This window comes from Odocoileus virginianus, chromosome 30 (genome assembly GCF_023699985.2).
Source record: "Odocoileus virginianus isolate 20LAN1187 ecotype Illinois chromosome 30, Ovbor_1.2, whole genome shotgun sequence".
Lineage (NCBI taxonomy): Eukaryota > Metazoa > Chordata > Mammalia > Artiodactyla > Cervidae > Odocoileus > Odocoileus virginianus.
In genome coordinates, this window is record NC_069703.1 from 33,071,581 (window position 1) to 33,089,439 (window position 17,859).

General features: G+C 57.8%; 1 protein-coding gene across 4 annotated transcripts in view; it reads right to left on the reverse strand.

Annotated features, from left to right (window-relative positions):
- Nucleotides 1–17,859, reverse strand: part of RAP1GAP (RAP1 GTPase activating protein) — a 67,152-nt gene that overhangs the window by 38,303 nt on the left and 10,990 nt on the right. The window contains exons 1-2 of one of the 4 annotated variants that reach the window (XR_002310093.2): nucleotides 11,489–11,557; nucleotides 9,779–9,814 (exon numbers count right to left, since the gene is read on the reverse strand). The exons of 1 other annotated variant lie outside the window; for it this stretch is intronic. The gene's annotated coding sequence lies outside the window, so the exon portion shown is untranslated. Of the gene's footprint in view, nucleotides 1–9,778; nucleotides 9,815–11,396; nucleotides 11,413–11,488; nucleotides 11,558–17,859 lie in introns of those variants that run through there. 2 more of the 4 variants (XR_002310097.2, XR_011484739.1) reach the window with 2 other exon arrangements.

The window sequence follows — 17,859 nt, forward strand, 5'->3', positions numbered from 1 at the left end:
ACTAGAGGACCTGCCAGGCGCCTGCCACGTGCGGAATCGAGTCCTCTTGACTCTCCGGCCTGTGGTCAAGGGCAGAGGTGGTGGATACATTCTTTCAAGGAAATGGACTTCCCCGGGTCTCCTGGGGCACATGGATTGCCTGCCACTCCCATTAAAGATGAAAATGTGCACCCACTCCACTTCTAGGCATTTATCTTCCGGAAATGCTTACCAAAAAAAAGACACAAAAAGACACGGACAGAGACCATTCACTGCCGCAGGGCTTGCCACGGCTGAAATCTGGAAGCTGGTTAAATACACACGGCACGTGCAAACCACAGAAGACCATGCAGTGATGACAAAGGAGGTCTCGAGTCCTGACGGAAAAGGGGATTTGAGGCCTATCGTCAAGTGAAAAAAGCAAGTAGCACAACAGAAATCTCCCTTGTAAAAATGTTCAGTTATAGGTAAAAGCTCAGAGTTATCTCTAGGAAACAGGACGACCGGGAGCTTTCTGCCTTCTACAGGATACATTTCTCTGCCCTGTTTGAATTTTTACAGTGAGCACGGATTATTTTTGCCATCAGAAAAAAAAGAACAAAAACACACATATTAAAAACACTGAGCCCTATGTGTCAGCTCATTGAGAACCTGACTCTTTCTGCAGTCACCCTGAGAAGGAGTTATTCCTCACTCCAAGGAGAGGCTAACCCCAAGGAAGGTTAAATACGACGATGGCCAAGGTCACCCCTGACAGGAGTGACAGAGCTGGGCTGTAGCCCTGGTTCTGGCTGACTCTGAAGCTCATGCTCTTCCTCCTACACCGGGCAGGGAGGAGAGAAGGCAGGAGAGAAGCTGCCCAGGATGTTCCCTCGGACTCAGCCGTCAGGTCAGGGGAGCGTGGCCAGCCAGGGTCAGCCTGTGTGGGGACCAGGCTGTCTGCCTCACTTGCAAATGCAAATAAATGGAGGCTCTGCTGCCGGAGTCAGGTCCCTGCCCTGAGCTGCCCCCGGCTAGCAGCCTGGCAGGAGCCCCACCCCACCCCTGGAACCACTCCCCAAGGCCTCAGGATCACCAGGCCGGTGGGCATGCACTGCGGCTCTAAATAACTTTCTGAGTTGATCAAGGTGTTTCTGGAAAAATCTGGGGTTGAAGGTCCCTTGCCGCCTTCTTGGCGAGCGCCTAGAGAGAAGAGGACAGGTGCGTGCTACTGAGTCTGCGTAGACAGTGGATAGACCTGGGAGTCGGATGGACTTGAGTTCCAGTCCTGACCAGGTCAAGCTCTAGCTGTGTGGCCTGGGGCGAGTCGCTTTACCTCTCTGAGCCTCAGCTGTAAAATGGTGTTGATAAATCCCCCATGCAGGGCTGGCTGCAGGAGAATTCAGTGAGATAACGCCTCTGAAAGTACTCCCTAAGTTAGAAGCCACTTTCCGCCTGCCGGGATGATGGGTTATGACCCTGCACGTGGTGGGGGAGGGGGCCACGTGAACGTCTGCGAACATAAGGAGCGGGTCAAGGGCCCCACCCTGCCCCGTCAGCAAGCAGGTGGGGCGCACGGCTGCCACCTTGGCTGGGAGCTGGCACAGGCCTCCCTGCAGCGCTGCCTGGCGGCGCGACAGGGTGTGTGCGGTGAGGATGTGGGCGGGAGGCCTGGCAGGAACGTGAAGCGTGGGTGGGAGAGACAGCGCTCGTGTCTGGGGCGGGCGTGGGCGGCCGGCGCGCATGTTTGTACCGATCACGCCATCCCCCTGCCGAAAGGGCCCTCGTGGCTTCCCGCCACGTGCAGATTCGTGGAGATTCGACTGCCTCACGCGGCCCACGAGGCCCTGAGCGTCTGTCCCCCCTCCCGGCCTCTGCACACACCCTGCGTGTGTGCTAAGTCGCTTCAGTCGTGTTCAACTCTTTGCAACCCCGTGGACTGTAGCCCACCAGCCTCCTCTGTCCATGGGATTTCTCCAGGCAAGAATACTGGAGGGGCTTGCCGTGTCCTCCTCCAGGGGAATCTTCCTGACCCAGGGATGGAGCCCACATCTCTTATGCCTCCTGCACTGGCCGGAGGGCTCTTTACCACTGGGGACCTGGGAAGCCCCCTTGCACACACCGTATGCCCTCCGCCCGTTCCGCCCTGCCCGGCTCCTCCCCCACCGCACCTACATGCTACACTCTTTTCCAGTCTTTCTGGAGCCCCCTCCCCAGGCTGGATTGGCCTGTCCCCCAACCCTGACCAGCTTTCTCAGAAGCCAGTCCTCGGCTGTCCAGATCGGGCAGTCTGGTTTGCAGTTGTCACGGTGTGATTATCAGACACTCCCAGTCTCTCCCACCAGAAACCGAGCTTGGACCGGATCTGTCCGGGGGCCAGGCGCACCGTCAATGCCCGACACTGGTCTGCCGCGTGAGTGAATGTGCCCATAACCATGTGCTCATGACGAAGCTGCCGGGACTGAGGTCGAGTGTAGGAGTGTGCACAGGCAATATGAGTCGGCGGGGGGAGGGTGGCGTCTCAAAGAACCTCTGGCCCACAGGAGGCCGGCTCTAGGACTTCTGGCCGGGGCACTCCGACTGGCACTCAGGGCCACGCGGGCTGCAGTGAGAGAGAAAGCCCGCCCAAGTTCCCCTGTGAAACCCCTCCTGAAACAGTCAGGCCCAGGGTCTCTGGACCCCACCCTCAACACTTGTGGGTGGAGGCCAGGCTGCACCCTGCCTGTGCCCTGCGCCAGGCCCCACCTTTCTGCCCGCACCCCTCACCTCCCCCAAGGCCCAATCCCAGCCTGGCCTTGCATGGCTGGCCACAGTGCCCACGATACCCCCCTCCCCGCCTGCCTCGTGAGCAGCAGTTCTTGATCTGAGAGGAGATGGGCCTCCCAACCCCGCTGCCGGCTCGGACACCTTACCCCCAGCTGCCAAGAAATGATCTGGAATGTTCCAGATTTGGAGAGGGGAAGCAATCTTGTTCCTGCCTCAGGGCCTGGACACATACTCTGCCCTCTGCCTAGACCGCCCTTCCCACGGTCAGCTCCTTCCCATTCAGGCCTTGCGAGGCCCTCCCTGATAACCTGAGCAGAGGTGGGTGCCTCCCCACCTTGCCCGTCACTACCCACTGCCCATCTGAAATCATTTGTCTATTAGCTTGTCTCCTGCCCTGGAAGGCGACCTGCATGAGGCCAGACACCAGGTCTATCAGGGTCGCTGCTATATCCCCAATTCTGAGATGTTACCTGACACATGCTAGGGCCTTGATAAGTATCTGCTCAATGAACAGTGGCTAGTGGACACTTTGAAAGGTGAGGTGAATCCTGTTCCTGTTTACAGGTGTGGAAATTGAGGTTCAGAGAGGTTAAGCCTCTAGCTCAAGGTCACACAGTAGACTGGGTCCAGATTAGGAGCTATCTGACTCCACTGGAACCCCTGCACATCAGAGGGTTTTGTAGCTAAACTTTCCATTGTACAGACAGGAAAGTGAGCCTCAGAGAGCGAGAGCTGCTTCTCCAGGTCACCAGGGCTTCCCGTGGTCCGACAGAGCTGCGCTCTTAGGCTGGGCTGGGCTTTAAAGCACCTCCTCCCCCCTGTCCCTCACCCCGAGGCGGGGACAACGAACAACCCCTCCGCACAGAGGAAGAAACCATGGCTCAGCCAGGGAGGCACTGCCCAAGGTCACCGCAGCCAGGACTCAGTGCAGACCTGGCTGGCTGCAAAGCCAGCATTCTCAGGGTCAGTGTCAAGGTCAGAGCCCGGGGCTGAGAGCATGCTCACGTGTGAGCAGGTCTCGCTTCCTGGCAGGTGGTGAACTTCCAAAGAGCAGAGTCCACACCCTGAGTGATTCTGCCCCCACTGTGGGGACGACACGGCAGTGACCATGATTGCTGGCATCACTCTGGTTTTTGACCTTGGCACACTGCATCTCACTCAACCCCATGATGATCTTCAGGATAGGTGCTCTCATTGTCTTTATTTTACGAGAACTGGAGAAGCTAGCCTCTGCTGTACACAGCCCGGGACTCACAGCACAGCACAGGTGGCTTCTGCCATGGGGAGGGCAGTGTATGATGGGCGGCCCCGGTGGGCCTCCGCCCCACGCTGGCTTGGGGGTTCAGGCCCTCCGGGGCGCCCACAGGAAGTCCCAACAGGGCTGGCAGGGACACGAACCCATGGCAGCCTCTCCCACCTTCTGCCACCAGCTCCAGTTCAGTTCTGTACCCAGCACATGCCACTGAACACTTTTCTCCTTCATGTTGCTGACCTGCCTCTTACTGGAACATCCTCTTGCCGTGCCCCTCTGTCCCCTACCACGCACACGACATAGTGCCACTCAACCCACTTCTGGGTCACCTCCTCCAGGAAGCCTTCCCTGATTCCCAGGTGTGGGGGAGGAGCTCTTCTCCGAGCTATCAAAACTCCCCACATCTGCCCTGTCAACATGTATCACTCCTCCCAACCTTCAGAACTGTCCCTTTCCTTATTCTCTGCCCTGCCCTTGAATTCCATGAGGACCGTGGCCTTGTCTGTCACCTCCATCACTATGTCCTCAGGTTCCAGCACAGGGCTGGGTTGGCCCTTAGAGGGTATTCCCACATTAAATATTTGTTGAATTAATTTGCTAAATGAATGAGTGACTGTCTTGGGAAAGACCCTGAGCAGAGGAAAGCCTTTGTGAGATGTGGGGACATCAAAAAGGTCTCCTCCTTAATCACTTCTCAAATGAGCCACCTCCACAGTGCCAAAAATTCGAGTATTAAAAATTTTAATGAGTGTCTCTTTAGTTTAAAGAGTCTTTTCTCTCAAAATGCAAACGCTCACAGAGAGGAAAAACATCCACTGAGTCCACACAATGAACTGATTTCATTCTAAGTCCTCCATTGGGGTAAGCAGCCTGGTTCTTACTATCATGGACAATCCAAGGTTCAGAGAAGCAAAGTAGTTTGGGCAAGGCCACTCAGCGAGGAAGAAAAGTTGAAGTTGGTATCTCAACTCAGATCTGCCTGAAAACAGAGTCCTGTGTTTCCATGCACCTCCCGAACAAAAGGACTGAGCCTGAGCATCGCTGGGATGCTCAAGCATCCCAGGGCAAGCAGGGCCAGCCAGACTGGGAACCTTGGCTGGGGATCCCTGCCCAGAGGCGCGGCGGCAGCTGTGGGCACAGGAAGAAGCAACTAGCTCCCCCGCCCTGTGCTCTGCGAGCTGCCCACCAGATACATAATAGATGAGGAGGCCCAGCAGGCTGGGCCCACCTGGCATTTCAGAGCCACTAATGAGGCCAGCCTCGTGCTTCCTGCAGCAGCACACAGGCCCCCGGGAGCCTCTGGCTCAGAGATGATAGAAAGGAGCCCCCTGAGGACAGGGGCCGCCCATTCAAGCCCCCCACTCCGCAGCCGCCAGGAGAGCTGGGGCTAAATGTATGGGCTCAGACGACTGAGCTGCCAGTCTTGGTTCACCCCTCACTCACTGTGCCCGGGGCCAGCCAGGTCCCCTCTTGGAGCCTCAGTTTCCTCATCTGTAAAATGGAACATGGACAGTAACAGTCTCTACATTGTAAAGCTGGTGTGAGGACAGAATGAAATAATTCAAACGAAGTTCTCAGCCCAGGGCCTGGGACCCAGAAAATGCTTCATATATGGGAGCAGATGGTACCGTTACTGCCATGGGATCTCAGTAACCAGATGGACCTTCCTGGGGGGGACACACGAGGCCAGGCAGTGACCCCTGTTTCGGAAGTCCTCAGGATCATCTCACTTTCCATCTCCCCTCCTCACCCCATAACCAAGATTTCTCTCATTTCTGTGGCTTCCATGTCTCTGGCCAACATACTTCCTTGGCAGGAGGAAAAGCTGGTGTCAAATCCAGCCTTTGCCAGGTGTGTGACTTTGGGCCAGTCTTCAACATCCTCAGTCTTGGCTTTGACCTTCAAAATGAAGACGCTAAGGCAACTTTCAGGACCATCATCATGACTTAATGAGACCACAGGAGCAAAATGTCCAGCACACACAGGCACTTAATCCTTGCCAAGTCCTGCCTCTTCCTCCCAGGGTCCCAGCTTTTAGGTTAAAGCTGACGCCCCTCTTCTCAGGGTGTTTCCAGAACCTTCCTTCCCTCTTCAGCCCTGCTCAGATATTCCCCAACTCTGACACTGCTCCACCCCACCCCATCATCTGAAAGTGCAAAGTGAAAAAGGGCAAGTCGCTCAGTCGTATCCAACTCTTTGCAACCCCATGGACTATACAGTCCATGGAATTCTCCAGGCCAGATTACTGGAGTGGGTCTCCTGCATTGAGGCGGATTCTTTACCAGCTGAGCCACCAGGGAAGCCCAAGAATACTGCGGTGGGTGGCCTGTTCCTTCTCTAGCAGATCTTCCCAACCCAGGAATCGAACCGGGGTCTCCTGCATTGCAGGCAGACTCTTTGCCACCTGAGCCATCAGGGAAGCCTCCATGTTTAATGTCCATTATGGCTGCAGCCCAGAGCCAGGTTAATCCGCTACTCTGGCTGGACGTCAGAGCCACTACACAGACTCCTAATCCTCACACTGGGCCGCATGCCCCCAACACTTGCACACTTGCGTGTTCCTCCACTGCAGACTGCTAATGAGGGGCAGAGGGTAGGGGAATCCAGCTATGATCACACCTGGCCTCTACCAGGCTTCACTGCTCACTTGATCCAAGCTCCTAATTCTTAATCTTTAAAAAAAAAAAAAAAGGTGGTGAAAACCTCACCTCTTCCAGGAAGCCCTCCTAGCCTACTTGACAAGTTTTCACCTGTTCCATTCTCTGGACACATTCAGTTCAATCCCACAAACATTCATTAAGCATTTCCTGCATTCAGGTAGCTGGGCAAGACTGTGTGGAGGACAGAGAGATGAGAAGAGTACAGTGCAGCTTTTATGGGATTCATGTCGAAAAGTGGGCCTAAGTAAAAAGTAACTCAAGCACCTCTGCTTTCAAGGGCCTCAGAGCCTGCCTGTGGCACAGTGTTACATGCGTACTTTCAGCACAACTGAGCTCAACTCACTGAAAGACCCAAGTCAGCGAATACTGTGGAGCAGCAAGTAGGACTCCAAGAGGGGAAGTGACCTGCTCAAGGTCTCACCACTAGTATGTGGTGGAGGCAGGGTCAAGCCCACGTCTGTCAGACTCCAAAGGCCATGCTTTTCCCACTGCCCCAGGAGTGAGCTTATAGAGCACGTGCTCTATAAGCATGATAAGCAGCAGAAAGGTGTTCAAGGAGAGAGAGGGGCGGGTGTGGCGATCAGGAAGGAAACCCTCAACAAACTGACACAGGTGAGCTGGGGACTTCTCCGGTGGCCCAGTGGCTAAAACTCTGCGCTCCCAGTGCAGGGGGTGAAGGTTCAATCGTTGGATCCCACATGCCACAACTAGGAGTTCGCAGCAAGTGAAAGTAAAGTCACTCAGTCGTGTCCGACTTTTTGTGACCTCATGGACTGTAGCCTACCAGGCTCCTCCGTCCATGGAATTTTCCAGGCTGGAGTACTGGAGTGGGCTGCCATTTCCTTCTCCAGGGGATCTTCCCGACCCAGGGATTGAACTCTGGTCTCCCGCATTGCAGGTGGATGCTTTACCGTCTTAGCCACCAGGGAGACAGCCAAATAAATATTTTTTAAAGGAGGCCTTGAGGAAACGCGAGAGGAAGGCAGGTCAAGGGGAGGGTACAATGTGAGCAGAAGCCTGGAGGTGGGGCTCACGGGGCCACATTCTCATTAATCAGAAACACAGCGCATAAGAGAAATGAGTCCCAGGCTGGAAGATGAGGCAGAGACAGGCCTTCAATGCCAGGAAATCACAATTAATAGTCAAAATGACTGCCCATTTACAGAGCGCAAACTCTGCCCAGGCACGGGCTGGAGGTGAAGCAACTGGCTTGGCGATGGGGGAAGGGAGGGCCCAGGGGCCAGCACCATGGACAGCAGCTCCGGCAGGCGTGGGTGGGGCAAGGCATCGTGGACGATGGGCGAGTCCTGGTCCTCCCAGAATCCTGCTTTGTACATGTGTCAGCTGAGGCCCAGAGAGGGGAAGGGACTCGCCCAAGGTCACACAGTGGTTAGTTACTCTCACTCCTAGACCTTCATCTCTGACTCTTCATTCAGGCCTCCCTGGAATGAGCTTTCTGAGTCACTCCTCCGGCTCCAAATCGCCCCTCGAGTGCATCTATCAGGTCTGCCCTTTGGCCTGGAGGTCCTAGGGGTGGAGCGAGTGAAACTCTGGGTTCTGCACAGAGCCTGGAAGATGGAGATTCAAATCCCAGCTCCGCCACCGACTAGCCGCGTGAACTCGGGAAGTCCCTTGCCCGCTCTGTGCAGCATGATCTCATCTGTAGTTAAAGCCAACCATCCCTGCCTCAGAGATGCGGTAAAGATCGTGTGAGGTGATGTGGGTCAAGCACTGAACCGGACCTGGTGTACGGTGGGTGCTTGACAAATGGCAGTTGTTGGGACACTATTATTGAACTCCTTGCAGGAACAGGCATTTTCCTCAGCTCCACCCATCTCTCTCCCCACCCTGTCCCTGCTCTGGGCTTGGCATATGGTCTGGCACATGGTGGAGGCTCCAACTGACTTTGCACATAGGAGATGCCCAGCAGCAGGAAAGGAAACCCAGAGAAGGAAAGTAACTGACTCCAGGCGGCAGAGAATGTCAAAAGAAAATGAAAGGGCAGGCCCTGACGCTCAGTCTGGGCGCCCCCTGTGCCTCCCACCCCAGGTGTGGCTCCCTAGGGGGTCTCTGGCAGCAGGTAAGGCAATGGGGCCATTGGGAGAGATCCAGCAGCTGGGGGGCACTGCAGGGCCAGGGGACCCCTGGAAGCCCTCAGCAGGGGCGGAAAGCAGGAGCCAGAGCAGCTGGGGGCTCTCCTGCCGGAGCTGAAGCGGCGTCCTGGGGAGCCAGGAGGCACCCACCTGCAGGGGCGCTGGGCGGGGGGCTGTGAATCCCGAGGTGTGGCTGCACCTCCACCTACTGCTCACAGTGTTGGGGAAGCTGTGACACGCCCTCCTCCAGACAGAGGCAGCCTCAGACACAGGAAATGGGTTGGAAGAGGGGGTCCCGAAGGCTCTGTATGGAGTGGGAGAGGGGAGAGGGTTTGAGGGTCAGTGGGAAGGTTAAAGGCATCTCCAGCCCAGCCAGGAGCCACCATGAGACAGGAGGCATAGAGAAAAGGAAGGAAGCCCTTTCGCTGCGGGCCTACACTACACCAGGCCCCGCTTTGACTTTTTTTTTGGTACACTTTATTCTCTATTAAATAGGCATGTTAACCCCCATTTCACAGATGAGAACACTGAGGTTCAGCGAGATGAGTGACTTGCTGACAGCTGCACAGGCAGCGGCAGGCTGAGATTTAACCTGACTAGTCTCATTTCAAGGCTGAGCTCTAGAAAGAACTGCAGGGGAAAATACACGGGGCAGAGCTGGTGAGAGGGTCTGCCCATCCAACGCTGGCAGAGGATGAGGGGAGGGTCAGTGGGGCCTGGTCTGGTATCAGAGGGGGTGGTGATGGCCTGGGAGGGCTTCCCAGGTGTCTCAGGGGTAAATCCAGGTAAGTGGCTCAAGAAAATCCAGCTGCCAAAGCAGGAGACGGAGGTTCAATCCCTGGGTCGGGAAGACCCCTTAGAGAAGGAAATGGCAACCCGCCCCAGTATCATTGCCTGGGAAATCCCATGGACAGAGAAGCCTGGCAGGCTCCAGTCCCTGGGATTACAAAGAGTCGGACATGATTTAGTGACTAAACAACAACAAATGGCTGGGGAGTGTCCCAAACTCTCAGTCAAGCAGCCCAGTACTGAGGGCTCTCAGTACTCACCATGCACTCCGGCGAGGGGCGAAGGACTTGTCCACCCTGAAACACAACGAGAGCGGCGGCAGGTAAGCCGGCAGCCCCGTCTTACCAGGCCTGGCCCAGCACATCAGGCCAACCCCTACCCACCCGGTCCCAGGACCTCACAGGGACCTGGTGGAGGCACTGATGCTCTGGGACCACCCACCATAGGTTGCAGGGGCCCTAATGCCACATTAGGGACGTGGGGTGTGGGCTGAGGAGGAAGGGAGGCAGAGCCAGGGGGAGACAAGCCCCCGGGGTCCAGGGGCCACCCCAGGCTTAGTCTCCCCTCAGTGCCTCCAGGCCCCACACCAGAGAGTATAGCGGCAGCGCGCCTCCCTGGGGACGCCCCACCGCCCTCCGAGGGCGCCCTGGGGTAGAGGACGGCTCAACCTTCCCACTCCGCTGGGGCAGAAGGGCTCAGCAGCTGCTGGGACAACAAACAAGCCCTGCTTCCTGGGCCAGAGGGCAAAGCAGAAGGGGGAAGGGGCCCCAGATAGGACCCGCCATCTCAGGAGACACGAACTGGGGATGCAAGGCTGCGGTCTCCCAGGGACCACCTCGTGTGGGTGGGGCCCAGGAGGCCAGTGGAGCCAGGACTTGCCCAAGGTCACGTGACAGAGGGCAGCCCCGCGCCCCGCTGCCTCTCGGCGTCAGCTGGACCGGGAGGCCTTGGGCCGATCGCGGGTGGCTGGCCTGATGGCGCACAGAGCCCCCAGCCTGGAAGGCAGCTCTCGGGTCTCCCACCGCACCCGGCCCCTCTGCGGCGTCCCTGGGGAGGATGGGCGCCCAGAGAGGGGACACCATCCCTACAGCTCAGAGAGCCCACGGTCTGCAACGTTACACATGTGAGCAGCCCCGAGGGCTCTGCACCCAGAAGGTGGGTCCCCGTGTCCCTACGACCACAGGGAGGCAGGCCCTGCTGAAGGTTATGCAACTTCCTGGCCAGCCAGGAGAGGGATTCCGGCTGGTCTATCTCCCCAGACCCCTTCCAAGGTCCCAAACCTCCGCATAAAACAGGGATCCTCCTGGCCCAGCTCTGCACTCCTCTGGGGTGGACACTTGGGGTCAGGAGGAACAGTGACCCCAAGATGGACCAGGCACTCCAACTCTCCAGGCCCCCCCCACCCAGGTCTCCAGCCAGCAGTCCCGGGAGGAGGGGTTCCTGAGAGCCAGGCAGACTGAGATGGGGCAGCCAGCCGGGGTGCCCAGGGGTTGGGGTCGGGGAGTTAATGGCTTCTAAGGTTTCCTCCTCCCAAATCCTCACTGCAGGGGCTGGGCAGCCTCAGGAGCCAAGTCGGGGGCCCCTGCAGGGCCTCCCCTGGACCTGCCTTTACCCACCCCCCACTACCTATATGCACACGCCCTGCGTGCCCACACACAGGCCCGGCCCGCCGGTCCGTGCACACACACAGTCAGACACCTACCACTGCCACGCATTAGAGACACACACAGAAATGCCACAGGGCACTTGCGTCCGCGCACGTGCACAGGGGTATCCAATCGGAACACACACACACACACACACACACACACACACACACACACACTCGCAGACTGTTACCAACACCGCAAGTTACGGCCCTGACACCAAACCGCTCACCTCACACATCCACACAGGTTCACAGCTCCAGGCGCCCCCAGACCCGAGGCGGACGCCGGCGGCGCGCGCGCTCCCCCCCCCCGCGCACCTACCCCCCGTAGGCCCCGAAGGTGAAGCTGCGCTTCCGGCCGCTCATGGTGCCGCCCGCGCCGAGCCCGAGCCGCTGCCCGCGCCCGGGTCACCTTGGCAACCCCCGGCGCCCCGCCCCCGGCCACAAGCCCCGGGATTGTCCGCGCCCCCGCGGGCTGCGGGCCAGCTGTCCCGGGCAGCCGCGCGCAGAAAGGGCCGCTTGTTCGCGCCGCCCTCGGGCCGGGTGGGTGGACAGCGCGGGGGATTCGCTGGACTTTCCGAGCGGGGACCTCTGGGCGGGGAGGCGGGAGGGCCGGGCGGGGCCTCGGCGCTGGCGGAGGGGCGGGGAGCGGAGAAGACAAGGCCCGTCCTCCCCACCCCCAGACCCAGGGCGAACCGGGTTGCACACTGTCTTCTGCAGGCGACACCCTCGTCCACCACCCCCTCCCACCAAGAGCGGAGCTGTCCCCCTGGTCATCACGAGGTGGGGGTGGGGGGAGCTCCGAGCGACCTGGGTCCAGAATTTGGAATGCAGGGTCAAAATGCTTTGCACTGTACCTCGATTTTCTCACCTGTTTACAATAGGACTCATTGGAAAAGTCCCTGATGCTGGGAAAGATGGAGGGTCAGAGAATGAGATCCAACCAGTCCATCCTAAAGGAAATCAGTCCTGAATATTCATTGGAAGGACTGATGGTGAAGTTGAAACTCCAATACTTTGGCCACCTCATGCGAAGAACTGACTCATTGGAAAAGACCCTAATGCTGGGAAACATTGAAGGCGGGAGGAGAAGGGGGTGGCAGAGGATGAGATGGTTGGATGGCATCACGGACTCAATGGACATGAGTCTGAGCAAGCTCCAGGAATTGGTGGTGGACAGGGAGGCCTGGTGTGCTGCAGTCCACGGGGTCGCAAAGAGTCGGACACGACTGAGCAACTGAACGGAGAGGATGAGATGGCTGGATGGCATCACCGATGCAACGAACATGAACTTGGGCAAATTCTGGGAGATGGTGAGGGACAGGGAGGCCTGGTGTACTACAGCCCACGGGGTCGCAAAGAGTCGGACGTGACAGGGTGACTAAACAACAGTAACAACAAAACAGGACTAACCCCCTAGGGCCCTTGTGATGACGGAAGGAGTCCATGCGTGTGGACTGGAGGGCCAGGCCTGCTGCAGGACATGCTCAGTAAAGGCCAGCTGGGGAACCCTGCCCTATGGGCCAGGCTGCTCTCAATGAGTGGAGGAGAGAAGAGAGCCCGCCCAGTGGCCCTGCTATTACCCGCTCTCGGTCCCCGCTCCCAGGATCGCCCCTGTGCCCAGGTGAAGAGGAACAGAGCAGGAAGGGAGATGACCCAACCTCTGCTCAAAAATGCGTCCAGCCTGGGTTCCTCCCTCAGCAGCCTTCGGAGAGAAACTTGGCCCCAAAACCTCAAGCCGGTCGTGCATTCAGTCAGCAGACACGGCGGGCCCCTCCTCTGCCCACAGCTCCCCCAGAGCTCAGGGTCCCCGGCCCCACCCACAGGAAGCTGTCTTTCCCGCCCTAAGAAAAGATGCGTCAGGAGGCAGGGGGCCTGACCCTGACCCAGGACTCACCCACCCCTTCCGAAACACCCAGCTGCCTCCTACCCCCCACCCTGCACCCAGGGAGGCCCCAGAACCTTTCTATGGGGGTTTCTGTTCAAAGGGCCTGCAGTGGGGGGAGATGGGAGAAAGGACATCCCAGGACACGACCGCAGGGCGGCCAGGATTCTTCAGAGGGCCTTTCACCAACCATTCTGCTGGGCCCGGAGCCCCGGCTCGGGGAGCTGCATTTTCCGCTGGGAAACGGTGGCCCTGGAGAGAGGACTCCATGGCTTGGCTCGCCCTGGCAGGGGTGAGAGTGTGGCCATCTCCTCCTTTCAGATATGGATAAACGGAGACCCTGGCTCAGAGCAAAATGCCCCTCTCTTGGAGAACTCCCCCTGCCCTAGCCCTCCTCTCTGCCCCCACCCCAGAGTCCCTCTCCTCTCCACACTGGTGGGCGGGAGAACCCTCCGGAGCCCCCTGGGAGTTCAGAGACTGGGCAGGGACAGTGTGATTTTCCCAATCCGGGAACCATCCTCTTGGTTGGGTTCTCAGAGGAGGATCCCCTTGGCGGGGCGCCCTGGAGCCGGGGCCAGGCCCCTCCTGCTCTGGGCAGGGCTGCAGGTTCCTGGGCAGGGTGGGAAGCCCACTCCTCACGGGGCAGCCTGGTTGGGCTCCGGGAGGGCAACCCTAGGCGCACTGAGATTGCCCCAAAGAGGGAGGAAGTCTCCCTTTTCTCAGTAGTGGGAGTGGCAGGGCACCCCCAGAGCTGCAGGGGGTGGTGGAGGAAGCACTGGGCGCTGGGCCTGGGTCACAAGGGCATGCACAACCTCAGGGCCGGGACCCGGGACCCCAGCACGATCCCAGGTGTGGCGCCCGCCTGGACGCAGCCCTCAGCCTCGCCACTCTCTTTTCAGTGGGAAGGCGTCCTCAGTGGGCCCTGCACGTCCGCTTGGCAGGGGAGCCAGGAGGCCTGCGATGTGCCAAGTTTCCCAGTTGGGCCGGGCCCCCGGGAGGCCCTGCTGGTGCTGGGACAGTGGGCCCTTGAGCGAGGCCGTGGGGGCTGCAGGGTTCCCACGAAGACAAAGAGCCCTGTGTGGGTCCGGACTCTTGGGCGCTGACCAGCTGCAGCTGGCTCACTGGCAAGAGCCGGGCGGGGGGTGTCACGGTCCCTCGGCCGACGACGCACAGGCCACCCCCAGGCTAGACCCGGTCCCTCTGGCCACAGCAGAACCTAACGCCTCTTCTGAACCTGCAAAACCACCTCCTAGAATTGACCCACTACATCAGCACAGGTGACTCTCAGGATGGAACGCCAAGGACAAGGGACAGGAAAGCAAGGGCTTATATCCTCATTCTTATGACCCTCCTCAGGGTTCAAATCCCAGCTCTCCCCCTTGTCAGCCGTGTGACCTCTGGCAAGTCACTTGATCTTTCTGTGCCTCAGTTTCTTCATCTGCAAAATAGGGTTGATGATGAACATAAGGGTACCTACTTCAAGGGGTTTTGCCAAGGATTAACTAAGTTAATACTTTTAAAGCATTGAGAATAGTATTTGAGTCAAATGTGTTTGTTAAATAAAACTCTCCAGCATCATTTGTATTAGGCTGGACTACATGAAATCACTATTTACTTTTTTGAGTTAGCAAAGATGCATATTAAAAAGCAGAGACATTACCTTGCCAACAAAGGTCCATCTGTCAAAGCTACGATTTTTCCAGTAGTCATGTATGGATGTGAGAGTTGGACTGTGAAGAAAGCTGAGCACTGAAGAATTGATGCTTTTGAGCTAAGGTGTTGGAGAAGACTCTTGAGAGTCCCTTGGACTGCAAGGAGATCCAACCAGTCCACCCTAAAGGAAATCAGTCCTGAATAGTCATTGGAAGGACTGATGCTGAAGCTAAAACTCCAATACTTTGGCCACCTGATGTGAAGAACTGACTCATTTGAAAAGACCCTGATGCTGGGAAAGAATGAAGGTGGGAGGAGAGGGGGACGACAGAGGATGAGATGGTTGGATGGCATCACCGACTCAATGGACATGAGTTTGAGTAAGTTTGGGAGTTGGTGATGAACAGGAAAGCCTGGCGTGCTGCAGTCCATGGGGTCACAGAGTCAGACACGACTGAGCGACTGAACTGAAAGATGCATTAGTAAGAGTTCCAAAACAAGCCAATGGCCACCCAGAGAGAACCAGGAGGTAAATCACGGTCCACTGGTGCCATGCAGAATATGCAGCTGTTGGAAGGGAGGTGGGTGGGCGGGCCCGTGTGTGGGCACGTGCAGCAGCCCCTCAGACAGACACACAGACACGCGGCCGGAAGGGTGGGCGCCGGGCCAGGCGCTGGCATCGCCTCCCTGCATCATGTTTAGCACTCGCCCGTGACAGGGCGCCAGCCCCCTGCAGGCAGCGTCAGCTCGCTGATTGGCTCGGGGAGGCCACTGCCATCTTTGGGAGAGCGGGGCATGGAGTGCCTTCCTCCTCTTCCTCCAACCTCTCTCCTAGAAACCAGAGCCAGGCTGCCCTCCAGGGACTAGGCCCTCCTTCTCAGAAGAAGCCTCCTACCCTGATTTGGCACCTGAGTTCTTCAAACAAGTGCCAGACAGTGTGAAGGAGGGGGAGAGTGGGCAGGGGTGGCGGGACTCAGAGCTCCCTCTCCAAGTTCACTCTCACCTGAACTCTGAAAGTCTCACGCCCCTGCCTCCAGCGCTGCCTTCCCAACACTCCACGGGGACACGTGAGCGCCCGGGGAGGGGCAGCCTCCTGGGAAGAGAGGCTCTCGGGCCTGGGCTCCAGATGGGGCTGATTCTTGCCAGCTAGGCTTAGCTTTAGTTGCTCAGTCACGTCTGATCCTATGCGACCCTGTGGACTGTAGCCCACTGGGCTCCTCTGCCCCTGGGATTCTCCAGGCAAGAATACTGGCATGGGTTGCCATGCCCTCCTCCAGGGCATCTTCCCAACCCATGGATCGAACTCAAGTCTCCTGCATTGCAGGCAGATTCCTTACCATCTAAGCCCCCAGGGAAACCCAGTGGATCCCCAGTGACCTCCCACGCTCTCCCTGCCCCCTGTCATTCCCATTCAGGCGATCTGCCGGGGGGCATCCTGAGCAGGGGGCAGGGCAGTGCTGGGCTTCCTGCCTGGCCAGGCAGCGTCCCGTGTTAACCAGTTTTCTTCTCTGGGTCTCTGTTGACTCATCACTCTCACTTTGCTGGACTAGAGATATAATCACGGAAAAATACATTTGCCTTGAGAGAATTTCATAGGTTCAAAGCATCCTTTGCTCATGGCCTTTCTAGCCAAGCCGCACCCACCCAATCCCAAGATGCTGCAAACCCTGAGCTCCTGGAAAAGGTGTCTCCTGGAGGGTCCCTCTGCCCTGGGAACATGGAGAGGAGTGGGTGTGCCTTGGCTCACACCCTGTCACCAGGCAGCTGCCTCGTGAGGTTACTGAACCGGCCATCCTGACTCAGCCTCCCGTCCCATTCAGGGAGCTCCTGAGACCTCTGGCTACTGAGATAACCACTGTGCGTCTGACGCTGTCCAGGAACTAGGGGGAGAGAATGAAGGAGACACAGTCTGTGTGGGCCGCCGTGCAAACCTGCACAGAATCCTCACCAGATCACATGTGCTGCCTGTCGTGTACTGGGCACGGAGACATCTAACTCGTGCCTGTAGAGATCATATCGAGGTCAAAGGCGCGCAGACATGCTCACATGAACATGAGCCCCCACACTGCAAACCCACATGCACACTCCGAATCCACATGCACACACATATGCAAAGGTCAAATCAAGTTCACACCACAGGTCCCAAATCGGTGAGTGCCCACCTACTGACTAGGGCTGGGTTTGTACACACATGAATACACACCAATGACAGCAGGCTGATGCACAGAAATCACTAAGGCCCACACACTTAGATCACACAAAATATACACATACACGCGCGCGCGCACACACACACTCATGCACGCATGCGCACATAAATACGCACACACATACACACACTCATGCACACACATACACGCATGCACGCGCACACACATATGCGCACACATACACACGCGCACACATATGTGCACACACATTCACGCATGCACGTACACACACAACACACACACACACCCAGTGCTAAGCCAACTGTTGGGAAGAAATAAAGGTAGAGATCGAGTGGTGTGAACTACTGTCTCCCTAAGGAGAGAGGAAGCCAAGAGCCCCTCTCACACATTACAGGCTGGGATCCGGCCAGCCTGTCTGTCCCGCCCCCTGCTAAGAGCCTGGCCCTCCCCGCCCACGTTCAGAAGCAGGCGAGTTGAACTGGAAGGCAGATGGCTTGTGTCCAGAGCGCCCCCCAGGGCAGCTGGGCAGACTGAGCCCTGCACGGGGCAGGCAGGAGGCCTGGGCGGGGGCCCCTCGCTCTGCTGGTCACTCGTGTTTTCCTCCCACGTTCGGCCTCCACGGGTCCATCTGTATGATGGGGGATGGGACGCCCTGAATCCCTCAAGGTTCCGTGCTCCCACTGTGCCAGTCAGGGACTCTGTGAACCCCTCATCCTGCCAAGGCCCCCACCTCGGCAGTGGCTCTAAGTGGGGGTGGCTCTGCCCCCCGAGAGCGTTCAGGAAATATGTGAGCGTGGTTCTCATTGTTGCTGTTTAGTTGCTAAGTTGTGTCCAACTCTTCTGTGACCCCACGGACTGTAGCCCGCCAGGCTCCTCTGTCCGTGGGATTTCCCAGGCAAGAATATTGGAGTGGGTTGCCATTTCCTTCCCCAGGGGATCTTCCCACCCCAGGGACTGAACCCATTCAACTGGGTCCTCCTGCAT